The sequence below is a fragment of the Chiloscyllium plagiosum genome, chromosome 7 (assembly GCF_004010195.1).
Source record: "Chiloscyllium plagiosum isolate BGI_BamShark_2017 chromosome 7, ASM401019v2, whole genome shotgun sequence".
Taxonomy (NCBI): Eukaryota; Metazoa; Chordata; class Chondrichthyes; order Orectolobiformes; family Hemiscylliidae; genus Chiloscyllium; species Chiloscyllium plagiosum.
The window spans coordinates 2,159,202-2,173,857 of record NC_057716.1 but is presented as its reverse complement, the minus strand read 5'-3'; the positions used below and the strand labels follow the sequence as shown (position 1 = coordinate 2,173,857).

The window sequence follows — 14,656 nt, the reverse complement described above, 5'->3', positions numbered from 1 at the left end:
GTGGTGGAGGTTGGTACAATTGCAACATTTAAGAGGCATTTGGATGGGTATATGAATAGGAAAGGTTTGGAGGGATATGAGCCGGGTACTGGCAGGTGGGACTACATTGGGTTGGGATATCTGGTGGGCATGGATAGGTTGGACCGAAGGGTCTGTTTCCATGCTGTACATCTCTATGACTCTATGACAGCTGTTTTTGTGAGACACTGGAAGAGCAAGAAAGTAACTGCTGTGTGGGGAGAATCAAACAGCTCCTGCTATGGAGAAGCAGAATGCTCATGAGAGTTTGCTTTCTATTCAAAAGAGAGGAGAACCGCTTTTGAAGATTTAATGGACATGGAGCTGCTGGAGTGGAATTTGCTGGTGGGGAAAGTTAGATCTAGAAGATTTGGGCTGAGTGGAATGACTTTTGAAAAACACTGGAAATTGTGATTAAATACAAAGGGGAGAATGAGCCTATTGGATAGCAAAGTAATATGGGATTTGTTCTTGTAATGCTGCACATCTGCAGAAGTGCAGTGCACAATGTTATAGACCAGGCCAGACCCCCTCAAAACATTTTAAGTAGCCCAAAACCTAAGTTTTCTAGTTGTTTTAAGCAAATATAAGATTAATATTCCAGGAGCAATGGAGCTGGTCAAACCACTCGGTTTTAAAAAAACAGAATTTATTTGCAGACTATGGTAGGACCACAAAACAAAAGAAAACTCAATTTAGAATAACATAACTATTTGAAAACCCAACTGACACAAAAACGCAATTTAACAGAGTTGTTCCAATTTCCTGCAACATCCCATAAACACCCCTTGGCAAAAAAGGTAAATTCAAACACAGGTCCTTACAGGAAAGTGATGTCAGAGAGAGAGAAGATCAGTATGGAGCTGTTTCTTTGGGTCCCCAGCTTAAACTAACACAAAACTAGAAAAAGTCCTGAACTGGGACAACTAACGAATCCCCTTTCATTGTAGAAGTGTTTTTTTTAAAAAAACTGAAAGCCCTTTCTAGTTGTTGACTTTGGCAGCATCTGTTAACAATTATTAAAGTAGCCAGTTCAGACATTTCAGCACCTGTGCCATTATGAACCCCCTCGGAAAAAAAAAACAAGGACAGCAGAATAACCTTGTTGAAGGAGCAACATCATCACAATAGCAAGAGCTTTTGCAGCCATATTTCAATTGTGTTCATTTATTAATGCAGGAGTGCATGATGGCTCAATGGTTAGCACTGCTACCTCATAGTGCCAGGGACCCAGGTTCAATTCCAGCCTCGGACAACTGCTTGTGGGGAGTTTGCACGTTTTCCTCATGTCTATGTGGGTTTTTCCTATGGGTTCTCCAGTTTCTTCCCACAGTCCAAAGAGGTGTAGGTCAGGTGAATTGGCCATGCTAAATTACTCATAGTGTTAGGTGCATTAGTCAGAGGGAAATGGGTCTGGGTGGGTTACTCTTCAGAGGGTCAGTGTGGACTTGTTGGGCCGAAGGGTCTGTTTCCACACTGTAGGGAATCTAATTAAGAGAAAAAGTCCCTTTTCTTTATTTAGGTATATTAGCTTCATGTAAATTGATATTTGATATACATAATGATTGTTTGTTGAAGTAGAAGCCTTAAAACATGAGTTATTGTTATTCAATTAGTTGTTTGAAAATTCACTTTTTAAAGATTTTAGGTCTCTACGGAGATGGTAACAAGGAGAAGAGCGTTCAGAGCGTGTGAAGGCAGAGGCAGGATTTACATTGGTCTTTGGTTCAGAAGGTGCTGTCTAAGGTGCCCTACTGAATTTCTGCAGTGCATCTTGTAGATAGTACCCACTGCTCCTACTGAGAGTTGGTGGTGAAGGGGGAAGTTGTTTGTAGATGTGGTACTAATTAAGTATGCTGCTTTGTTCTGAATATTGTCAAGCTTATTGAATGCCATTGGAGTTATACTCAACAGGCAAGTAGGGATTATTTCATCACATTCTTGACTTGTGCCTTGTGGATAGACTTTGAGGAGTCAGGAGATGATTTGCTCTCTGCAGGCCTCCTTCCTGCTCTTGTATCTATTGTATTTATATGCCTAATCCAGTTTAGTTTCTTGTCAATAGTAACCCTAGGGATGTTGTTATTGGGTGATTCAGTGATGTGAACACCATATAATGACAATAGATGATGGTTAGATGCTGTCTTATTGAAGATGGTCATTCCCTGGCGCAAATGTCACTTACCTCTTTTCAGCCTAAACCTTTTCAGTTCTTGCTGCTTCAGTATCTGAGGAGTCACAAATGGTGTTGAAAATTGTATCATCATCAACGACGATAATACAATTTGACCTTATAATAAAGAGAAGTTCATTAATGAAGCAACTGAAGATGGGCCGAGGATGCTACCTGAGGAACACCAGTAGAGATGTCCTGGAGCTCAGACGATTGACTTCGAAAAACCACAGCCATCTTCCTCTGTGCCAGACATGACTCCAACCAGCAGAGGCTTTTTCCCTGATTCTCATTGACTTGAGTCTTGTTAGGGCTTCTAGAAACCACTGTTGTCAACTATGGTTTTGATATCAAAGGTGGTCACTCTCACTTCATCTCTGGAATTCAGCTCTTCTGTCCATGTTTGAACCAACGTTGTATTGAGGTCAGTAGCTGAATGGCCCTGGCAGAACCCAAACTGGGCAACAGCAAGTGGTTGCTCAGCAAGTTAACACTGTTGATTACCCCTTCCATCACTTTACTAATGATGGAGAGTATACTGATGGGGTTCTAGTTGGTTGGTTAGGGTTTCTCCTGTTTTTTGTGGCAATCTACCACAAAATTGGGTAAATGCCAGTTTTGTAGCCACACTGGAAAATTGTGGCTAGGGATATGGCAAGTTCTGCAGCACAAATCTTCAGTTCTATTGCCAGAATGGTGTTGTGGCCCATTGCCTTTGCATTATCCCATGTCTCCAGCTGTTTCTTGATAACACAAGAGGTGAATTGAATTAGTTGAAGACTGACACCTATCGTTTCTTTTACACTGATGTGCTGAACTGTCCCCTAATTGAGGATGGAGCTGTTTATAGAGTCTCCTCCTCCAGAGAGTTGTTTAAGTGCCCACCATCATTCAGGACTGGATGTGGCGGGAGTGCAGAGCTTAGATCCGCTTCACTGATTATGGAATTATAGAGTCATAGAGTCATACAGAATGGAAATAGACACTTCGATCCATGCCAACCAGACATCCCAATGTGACCGAGTCCCATTTGCCATATCCTTCTAAACCATTCTAATTCTTAACTTTAACTATCACTTGTTGCTTATGCTTTTAGGCACACGAATCATCCTGCTTCATTTTTAGGTATGTCTGGTGTTGCTCCTGGCATGCCCTCCTGCACTCTGCATTGAACCAAGGTTGATTCCCTGGCTTGGTGGTAATGGTAAAGTGGGAGTAATGCTGGGCCATTAAGTTGCAGATTGTATTGAAGTATGGGTCTGCTGCTGCTGGCCCTAGGCACCTCATAGATGCCCATTTTTAAGTGGCTAGATCTGTTCAAAGTCTGTCCCATTTAGCACGGTGATAGTACCACACAAAACGATGTAAAGCATTTTTAATGTGAAGCTGGCGCTTCATCTCAAGGACTGTGCAAATGTCACTCTTACTGATACTGTCAAGGCATCTGTGGCAGATAGATTGGTGAGTATGAGGTCAAGTACGTTTTTCTCTTTTGTTTGTTCCCTCAACATCTTCCACAGACCTTGTACAGCAGCAATATCCTGTAGGACTCGATCAACTTTTCTCATTAGTGCTGCTGCTGAGCATCTTTTGGTGGTGGACATTGAAATCCCCCATCCTTGCCATCTTTTGTTCTTGTTGAATGGCTGGTGTTCACCAAGGAGCTTTGACTCATTAGCTGGCAATTGGAGGGGAGGCAAAGGGGTGGTAATCAGCAGGTGGTTTCCTTGTTTGATCTGGTGCCATGCTACTTCACTGTGCAGGGGAGTCAATGTTTAGGATTCCCAGGGCAGCTCTCTTCTGATTGTGTCATCACCTGCACTGAGGCTGTGCTTCCAGTTGGGACATGGCATCCTCAGGGATGGTGTGTCTGGGCCATTATTTAGATAATTCATACCGTCAGGAAAAACAAAGGTAAGATGGAAGGAGGAAACAGAGGGGGAGGTAAGGTAAGAGGCAGGTGCTTTGGTTTGGCAGGGTCACCGTCGCTGACAAGCGCAGGGTGACTGGCGTCGCGCGCGCCCCTGCGCTGTGGCCGTCTCCGCAGCTCCGTTTTCCCAAGCAGGCGGGGGCGAGCTCCGGGTACCGTGGCCGCGCGCTCAATGCGCGCCTCACTGAATGGAAGAGAAACATTGTCAACGCGGCGCGTGCCGGAAACGATGCGCGTCAACGCCTGGGCTCATGTAACCAATTCAGTGATCCAGAGAAGCCGGAACCCAGTCAGTACCGCGAGGGAGACACAGTGTATACACACACACAGTGTGTGTGTGAGAGAGAGAGAGAGAGAAAGCTGAACTTATACCATTCACACTGGCACTGACTTATTGATTGAAAGCTGCAAGGTAAGTAGTATGAGTATTACACCAGGACGGAAACGTTTGAGAAGTTATAATTTTGGATGATTTGGACATTAGTTGGGCTCCTGTTACGAAAGGGACACTTTGGTGATATTGAGTCGTGCCCGTCCTACGCGCTGTAGTTATTAATGTAGAACCTCGCTTATATTCGTACCGATTTTCCCTACCTTGCTCCAACCGGGAGAGATTCATTTGGAAATAATGAATACCCGCTGTAACTTTACCGGTGAAATATTTAAAAGCTCTGGCCTGGGCGCTGATTTGATTTATAACTTAATCGAATTTTAGAAGTTTAGAATGTATTCCTGATGAAGGTATTTTGCCCGAAACGTCAATTCTCCTGCTCCTCGGATGACGCCTGACCTGCTGTGGTTTTCCAGCGCCACAATCTCTAGTTTAGAATGTAGGTAGAGTTGGCAATCCGTCTGAGAGAAATAGCCCAGAAGCAGTATGTTAATTTTGTGCGTCCAAATTTGTATAAAAGAAACATTTTTCTTTGCCTGCATGACGTGCAAAAAAAGGGTGTTTGTCGTTGTTCCAAAACCATGCAACAAAATCCCATCTTTCTCCAAGGTAGTGTTTCACTCCTGGTCATCCTATCTTAAATGATGATGGTAATCAGTATTTTTGAGCAGCGCGTATCTTGTCAAAAATAATAATTTCGGCTGGTGTGATTTATTCGGAATATTTACTGACTGGGCTGTGACGTTCATTGTCACAGGGAAATCCCTTGAGTGATCACATTTTTCAGCTAGGTGGTAGGAATGACTCAATTGGGTCAACTTTCTGTTTGTGTGCTGATTTTAGCTTTTGAATGTGGAAATATCTAATTAAATCTAAAATGCTAAGATACACAACAAATTCTAGAATGGGATTAGTATTTCAAGTGTAGATCCTTCACCAAAAATGAAACTTAAAAGATACGTTTTGTCCTTTAGAACTGACCATTTGATCAACTTTCAGACTTTGAGAAGGGGTCTACTACTGAAACGAAACTTTTTTTATTTTCTCCTGGAGAACCTGCTATCAGCTTTTGATATATTCTCTTTATTTTATGAAAGGGACAAAGAATTAATTCTTAAATAATAAAATAATTCCCTTTTTACCAGCCCCACAACATAAATAAGTATTAGTATGGTGATTTTGAAGATAAACCTGTTCGCATTGTGTTAATCAAACAATGCAGGTCTTAACATTACAAATGCTTTTACCTCTGCATCACCGTACTCAGAATTTTGACCGTAATAATGCAAGATGTGGAAATCATAGAACTATTCAATTTCAGTTCATCTTTTTGATGTCAACTTCAGTTTACATATTTAAAATTTCCATTTGAATTCCTTGAATTAAAATATATTGATTGGTAATCATTGCTAATGCCTGGCAATTGATATGAAATGACTAACAACAATTAGCTGAATTTGCAACAGATTGAGATTTAAGGTCAGCAGAGAAAGTTAAGAGTAGTGTCAAGTATGAATACAAGGAAAGTCTGCTCAAGTATATGTAAATGCAGAATGCAAAAGGACGGGGAGACTTTGATGTAAAATCAATGTAAATTCAAAAGGATGGGAAGACTTTACTCTAAATTCAATGTAAATTGAAAAAATGCAAAAGTACTGCAAATTTGAAGTGTAATTTATTTAATTACCCAACCAGAGGATATAAAAAGAATGTAATGAAACAAAAATAGAAATTGCTGGAGAAACTCAGTAGGTTTGACTGTATCAATGACAGAAAGCAGAGGAATGTTTTGAGTTCAGTGACCCTGCTTCTGGGAGAAAGCAGAGTTAACACTTTCACGTCCAACTTAGAGACTGTTTTTGTGTTCAGATGGAGTGAAAATGAGATCCAGCTGGGTGTCATGCGTATCAGTGGAAATTGACATGTTTTTGGTTAATATCACTACGGTAGTCTGTAGATGAAAAATTGGAGGGCCAGTAGTCACAATGTGTCAATTAAAGTGACTGCCCATTATCCTTACTCTTTGTTCCATTCTTTTCTAACCAGGTGTAGCCAGATAATTACTTGCAATGGCTACTTTTCCTGCTGTCTCACCATTGCATTGGTGCCCACCAATAATTTCTGCTTAGCTCCTGGTGTCCTGCAAAATCTGTGTTGGACCAGAATTATGGTCCAGGTTTATTTATGAATTAGATGATGATGGAACAGAATGCCACAATCAAATTTACAGAAGGCACAAAGACAGACAGCATTAGAGATAGAAGAAAATTGTGCAAAGTGATATTGATAAATTAACTGATGGGGCAAAACTGTGGGAAACAGTTTCAAAATGTAGGCAAATAAGAGGTCACTCATTTTGTACTTAAAATCAACAATTCAGGAAACTTACTAAACAATGAAAAGCTAGAATCACTGAATGTCAAAAGAGACTTGAGATCCAAATACGTAGACTATTAAAATGTGATGTATGGATTCAGAAATAATGAAAATGATTAATGGACTACTGTAGGGCTGGATAACAAGGAGTATAAGTAATGCTGCAAATATGCAAAACCCTGATTAGATCAAATTGGGACTATTTTGAGTAGTTTTTGACACCATGCCTCAGAGGGTCTTGGAGGGAGTGCAGCACAGATTTACCAGAATGAAAACTGGGCTCTGAGGGTTAGATTAGGAGAAGAGTTTAGACAAACTAGGCTCAATTTTCAGGTAGATCATGCTTTATCATGAAGGGTCATCAACATGAATCATGCACCCTATTTCTCCCCATAGATGCTGTCTGGGCTGTTGAGTATTTCCAGAATTTTCTGTTTTTATTTAAGGTTTTCAGCATCTCCAGGTTTTGGGTTTGTGGTAAAAAGTTTAGGTCTATTTGTGTTGGATTATTTGAGGAGGAGTCTTTTTTTGATTTGTTCAGCAAAGTGTTTGATTTACATTTTACTATTTATGTTCAAATTCTTTTTTTCTATTTTATGCATGCTTAATATTAAATCTGCGGGTAAGGAAAGGTGGTTTATTTTTATAAGGATGCAATTGAGAGCTGCTGCTTGTTAAGCTTAATGTCAGTGAGGGCATAAAAGAGACACAGTATGAAAACAAGTAGATTTAGAGAAGTGATTACACAGCAGGAACAGTCTGACAGATGATTGACTGTCAGGAAGGGTAAGAAGGTAGTTCAGAAGTCTTCTGCAGCTATTCTTGTCTTAAACAAAATTTCTGTTTTGAGTACTGTTGAAAGCGTGAATCTCTCAGAGGAAAATAGAAGTGTTAGTCAGATCTTGGACACCAAGATCTATGCTAAACAGTGCTTGTCAAGAGTTAAAAGAAGAATGATTATAGAGGACTCTTCTGTCCGGGGCACAGACAGGACATATTGCAGCAGTGAGCGTGAATCTAGGACAGTATGTTGTTTTCCTGGTGCCAAGTTTAAGGATACCTCCAAATGTTTGAAACATATTGTTAAAGGGGAGAGTGAGAAGCCAAAGGTTGTTGTACACATTGGTAGGAATGACATAAGTTAGAGAAAGAGCTAAGGCTTTGAAGAGTGAACTTAAGAGGTTAAGTAGACGTTTAAGGAACAGAGCCTCAAAAGTAGTAATCACTGGTTTATTTCTAGTGCCAAGTTCTAATGAGGGAAGGAACAAAAGGATAGGGCAGATAAATCAATGGCTGAAGAGGTGGCGCAAAGCATAGGGATTCAGTTTTTTGAATCATTGGGATCTCTCCTGGGATAGAAAAGACCTCTTCAAAAAGGATGGGTTTCTTCTGAAAGAACATATGGGAACATGTAAATGGGACATGCGGCTATTACAGAAATGTGGCTGAGGGATGAACAGGACTGACTGCTCAATATCCTGGGCTTTAGATATTATAGGAAGAATACAAGAATACAAAGATAGGCCGGAGAGGAGGGGAAGTGGCATTTTTGATGAAGGCAAGCTTTATTACTGTAAGTGAGAAAAGATATTTCCAAGCAATCATTTCGTGGAAATATATGGGTCGAAATTAGAAATAAGAAAGGGATGATCACCTTGATGGGATTGTACTATATGCCTCTCTTCTCTCCACCCCCCCCAACCACAAAAAGCAGTCAGAGGGAAATTGAGAAGCAAATATGGAGAGCGATCTCAAATGTATGGAAGAATAAGAAGATTGTAAAATCACGAGGGGCAGAGTCTTTTCCCGACAGTGGTGGGGAGATTCAAAATTAGGGGCATATTTTTTAAAGTGAGAGGAGAAACATTTAAAAAGGACAGAAGGAACACCTTTTTTAGACAGTGGTTCATGTGTGGAATTGAATTTGAATTGAATTGAATTGATTGTCACATGTACCGAGGCACAGTGAAAAACTTTGTCTTGCGAGCAATGCAGGCAGATCATATGGCTAAGTAACATAGATAAGTAAATAATAGGTAAACAGCAGCAAAAACAAAATCACAGGTACAGGTGAATATTAAGAGTTTGAGAGTCCATTCAGTATTCTAACAACAGTAGGGTAGAAACTGTTTCAAAAGCAGCTGGTATAAACTTCCAGAAAAAGTGGTGGATGCAAGTATGGTTACAATGTTTAGAAGACATTTGGATAAGTTCATGAATAGGGAAGGTTTGGAGGGATCTGGGCCAAGTGCAGGCAGGTGGCACTAGTTTAGTTTGCGAACATAGTTGGCATGGACTGGTTGGGGAGAAAGTGAGGTCTGCAGATGCTGGAGATCAAAGTTGAAACTTTATTGCTGGAACAGCACAGCAGGTCAGGCAGCATCCAGGGAACAGGAGATTCGACGTTTCGGGCACAGGCCCGAATCTTCAGGAGATTCCTGAAGAATGGACTGGTTGGACCGATGGATCTTTGTTCTTGCTGTATGATTCTATGACTCTGACTATATTACCTGGAATCCATAACAATAATTAGGCTTTGGTTGGTCTATATTGTTTTATTTGATCAGTTTAATAGATTTATCTATTGATGGATTTTTGGTGGGTGGTGTCAGGCAAATGAGGAAGCACAGAAGGTGAAAGAAGAATTGGAATGTGTGAGGATTAGAGGCTGCCAACAGGTGATGGCAGTGGGTGGGAGGGGGGGGGAATTTGAGTGATTTTTTATGGAAATTAAAGGCAGTGGAAGATAAGGACAGGTAAAGGTTATACTGGCTAGAGAAACAAACACAGATATTGCTGGAGAAACTCAGCAAGTCTGGCAACATCTTTGGAGATAGAAACAGAGTTAATGTTTCATTTCAGATGTGACACTTCTTCAGAATGGGCTGGAGAGATTGTTTCTCTGAGGAATAAAATTAAATTGATGGGAGAGATGAGAATAGCATTGATGAATATCACGAAAGGGATGACAAGAGAAGGCACTGGATAAGGGTGTCTTGGTTGAGGTGAATGAGACAATTCAGTTGGTAAAATAGCAAAATGGTAGGCACAATTATTTGATACAACATTATTTAAAAGCCACTCTTAGTACTAAAAATGAACTCTCAGTACGTTTGAATAAATATTGTAGAAACGTGGTCAGGAGAATTTAAAAGAACACTTTGTAAAATAAAAATTGAAAGATACAGTTAACGAAGTTTGTGAGAAGATTTGTAGCTCGGGTGCTTGTTGTTGTGGTTCTGTTCGCCGAGCTGGGAATTTGTGTTGCAGACGTTTCGTCCCCTGTCTAGGTGACATCCTCAGTGCTTGGGAGCCTCCTGTGAAGCGCTTCTGTGATCTTTCCTCCGGCATTTGTAGTGGTTTGAATCTATCGCTTCCGGTTGTCAGTTCCAGCTGTCCGTTGCAGTGGCCGGTAAAAGCCACTGTGGCTCGACTGTGACAACACTACTATTATAGGACAAGCCAAACAGAGAACAGCCAGGGAATTCCTAGAGGCATGGCACTCATCCACAGATTCAATCAATAAGCACATCGATCTGGACCCAATATACCGGCCACTGCAACGGACAGCTGGAACTGACAAACGGAAGCGACAGATTCAAACCACTACAAATGCCGGAGGAAAGATCACAGAAGCGCTTCACAGGAGGCTCCCAAGCACTGAGGATGTCACCTAGACAGGGGACGAAACGTCTGCAACACAAATTCCCAGCTCGGCGAACAGAACCACAACATACAGTTAACGAGGAAGATGAGAGCATTATATACAAGTAATATCATCCAGTGCATAAGCCACTGCACAAACTTGGATTTTAAGGAGGGAACAGCCAAAATATTGCTATAAAACTTAATTCTGAAACAAACTATTTATCATGGAACAAAATTCCTTGTTAGATAACTGTTTCCTTCAATGATAAATGCTGGAAACAGCAGATTTCAAGCAATATAGAAGCATATATGTTCTTCAAATGACACTGAAAACATCAGATGTAATCCTGCCATTTCAATCCAAATAAAATACTTCTTACTTAGACTTTCATATGTATGACCATTTTCAAATCACAACATATGGATCTTGACGATATTTGTGTTTGCCAATGACCTGTTATTACACAATACCTAGTAAAGATGCCAGATAGAAATACTAAAAATAGTATCAAAATTAAAGAAAAAGTACATAATTACGCACAGTCTGGTGGCATGTCAGAACATTGGATGGAAAAAAAACTAAAAAATGACGGAAAGATTAATTAAGAGGGAAAGTTAGAGAAATATAAAATGGACAGTTTTGATAAATATTTTTCACGAGTTAATAAAATGAGTGCTGTTCTTTTAGGAATTGAGACTGGAGAATTAATAATAGAAAAAAAGGGAAGCTGAACAGAAACTGTATTTTTCATTTGTCTTCACTCTGAAGGGTCTGTTTCCCAGAAACAGGTAAATCAGGAAATGGATGGGAGGGAGAAACTCAGGAAAATTGCAATGACTAGAAAAGTGATATATGGAGTGAATTATTGATGATGGATATCACCCTACAGTTTTAAAAGAAGTGCTTATGAGATAGTTGATGTATATAATTTTCTAACACTCCCTTGATTCAGGGATTCGATTAGATTAAAAGATAGCAAATGTAACTCCCTTATTCAAAACAGGAGGGAAGACATAAAACCAGAAACTATTAGGTCAGATAGCTTATCATAGGGAAAATGATGGAAGCTATGATAAAAGAAGTTAATCATAAGTTAATTAGATAAGTTCAAGGTAATCAGGCAGTGTCAAAGTGGTTTTATGAATGAAAATTCATGTTTGACTAAGCTATTGAAGTTCCTTGAGGTAACATCTGTTGTAGATAAAGGAGAACCAGCGAATGTGTTGTAATTAGATTTGCAGAAGAAGTGTGATATTGCGGAACATAAAAGCTGATGTTGTAGGGGGTAACATATTGACATAGGTAGAAGATTGACTGGCTAGCATTTGTATAAATTATTGGCAATATGTAACAAGTGGTGTGCCACAGGAAGCTTTGTAATTTATCTAAATGACTTAGATGAAGAGACGCTAGATATGGTTGCTAAATTTGCTGACAACACAAAGATATGCAGGAAAGTAAGTTGTGAAGGGAACACAAGGAGGCGACAATAAAATAGATTAAGTGAATAGACTCTGGAAAATAGAGTACAAAGTTGAAAAATGTAAAATTATTTATCTTGGCAGGAAGAATAAAAATAATCTTATCCAGATGATGAGTGATTACGGAGATATAGAAGGATTTGGTCCACATGCATGAATCAGGAAAGGTTAGTAATCAGGAATAGCAAGTAAATAGGAGAAATGATAGAGCACTACTATTTCTCATGAGGTGATTGAATAGAAAACTAAGGACATTATGCTTCACTTAGACAAACACTGGTGGGGACTGCATCTGGAGTACTGTATACAATATTGAGCATCTTACTTAAGGAAGGATGGAAATGCATTGAGGAAGGTTAGAGGAGGTTTACTAGTCTAATTCCAGAAATGGGCATGTTCTCTGATGAGGTAAAAACAATGACTGCAGATGCTGGAAACCACATTCTGGATTAGTGGTGCTTGAAGAGCACAGCAGTTCAGGCAGCATCCAAGGAGCTTCATGAGAATAGTTTGAATAGGTTAGGCTTGTATTTGCTGGAGGTTAGAAGAGTAATAGGCGACCAGATTGAAGTGCATAAAATCCTGAATGGTGTTGACAGTGTAGATGTGAAGAGGATGTTTCCTGTAATGGGAGAATCTAGAACCAGGGGTCATTGGTTAAAAATCAGGGATCGCCTGCTTAAAACAGAGACGAGGTGAGCTTTTTTTTTCCCCACAGGGATTGTGTGTCTTTGGAACTCATTTCCTGAAAACATTATGGAAACAGCATCTTTGAATTTTTTTTTGGTCAAAACTGGGTAGATTCATGTTAAGCTAGATGGTGAAAAGTTCAGGGGTTGATGGGAATGCATATTTGAGATTACAACCAGAACAGCAGTGATCTTCTTGAGTGGTGGAGCAGGCTCAAGGGGCTGAATGGCCAACACCCTCCTAATTCGTATAATATGGACTGGACTGGGACAATTTAATGTGACTTCTCTGAAGCTTTGTTTCTATTTAAGTCTTTGGTGAAATAATAACTAAAAATCCTGAATTTTATGAAGCACTGTTGCAAAAATATACTAATCTAACTGTGGATGTTTGCTAGTTCCTCTACTGGTAGACCTTTCCAGACTGATATTAGGAAACACTATTGCATGAAATAATGCCAGATTAATTATTACAATTAAAACCAAGAGTGTTAGAATTTTAATTTCTGAAGTTAAGGCATATAGGAAAATTTCTAGTCAATAGAGTTATGTTATGTTGAAGATCATCCAAGATATCATTAAAAGGCAGGATAGGCATGAAGGATTACATGGCAAAAGTGAGGACTGCAGAAGCTGGAGACCAGAGTTTAGATCAGAGTGGTGCTAGAAAAGCACAGCAGGTCAGGCAGCATCCGAGGAGCAGGAAAATCGATGTTTCGGGATGAAGGGCTTTTGCCCGAAACATCGATTTTCCTGCTCTTCAGATGCTGCCTGACCTGCTGTGCTTTTCCAGCACCACTCTGATCTAAAAAATGACGGATTATTTGGCCTACTCCTGTTCCTATCTTGCTATACAACTAGGTAACCAGCCAGTTAGATAATGGTGGATAGGCATTCAAGGAGAATAGTGTAGTCAGTTGTATTAAAGGCTGCACACCATTGATGTATGTGAGGCAGGATAGTTTATTTCATTCCAGTTCCTATAGAATACCATTTGACTGTTTGATTAAAGCTATTTTGATATCACGTAAACCTGACTGGAGGGAGTTCTAGGGAGGATGGGCATCATTTTGGAAGATGAGATCATAATCAATGAAATTGGAGATGGAACAAAGATTGAAAGTAGGGTGATATAGTGAATTCCAAGAGAGAGAAGGTAGCAGATATTTTTTGAACAACAGAAATGTGAGAGAACGAAGTTGTACAAGTAGTTATTCTAAAACGTGATGGTTGCGTTCTTGTGCACCCCTGCTTTATAGAAAAATAGCACTTAAAGTGGATAAGTATGTACCTGTCAGGCAGGGAGGAAGATATAGAACGCGTGAGCCGTGGTTTACTGAGGAAGTGAAATCCCTGGTCAAGAAGAAGGCGGTGGCTTATGTTAGGACAGAATGTGAAAACTCAGTTAGGGGGCTTGAGGGTTACAAGGAAGTCAGGAAAGACCTAAAAAGAGAGCTCAGAAGAGCCAGGAGGAGACATGAGAAGTTGTTGGCGGATAGGATCAGGGTTAACCCTAAGGCTTTCCGTAGGTATGTCAGGAATAAAAGAATGACGAGAATTAAATTAGGGCCAATCAAGGATAATAGTGGGAAGTTGTGTGTGGAGTCAGAGGAGATAGGGGAAGCACTAAATAAATATTTTTCAACAGTGTTCACTATAGAAAATGAAAATATTGGTGAGGAAGATACAGAGATACTTGCATCCAGACTAGAAGAGATTGAGGTTCACAAGGAGGAGGTATTAGAAATACTGACAAGTCCCCTGGGCTGGATGGGATCTATCCTAGGATCCTCTGGGAAGCAAGGGAAGAGATTGCCGAGCCTTTGGCATTGATCTTCAAATCATCATTGTCTACAGGAATAGTGCCTGAGGACTGGAGGATAGCAAATGTGGTTCCTTTGTTCAAAAAGGGTAGTAGAGACAACCCTGATAATTACAGACCAGTGAGT

At 40.1% G+C, this 14,656-nt stretch overlaps 1 protein-coding gene across 2 annotated transcripts in view; it reads left to right on the top strand.

Annotated features, from left to right (window-relative positions):
• Window positions 1-14,656, top strand: part of LOC122551256 (signal transducer and activator of transcription 4-like) — a 143,341-nt gene that overhangs the window by 32,188 nt on the left and 96,497 nt on the right. The window contains exon 1 of one of the 2 annotated variants that reach the window (XM_043692873.1): window positions 4,457-4,533. The exons of the other annotated variant lie outside the window; for it this stretch is intronic. The gene's annotated coding sequence lies outside the window, so the exon portion shown is untranslated. Of the gene's footprint in view, window positions 1-4,456; window positions 4,534-14,656 lie in introns of those variants that run through there. 2 annotated transcript variants of the gene reach the window in all.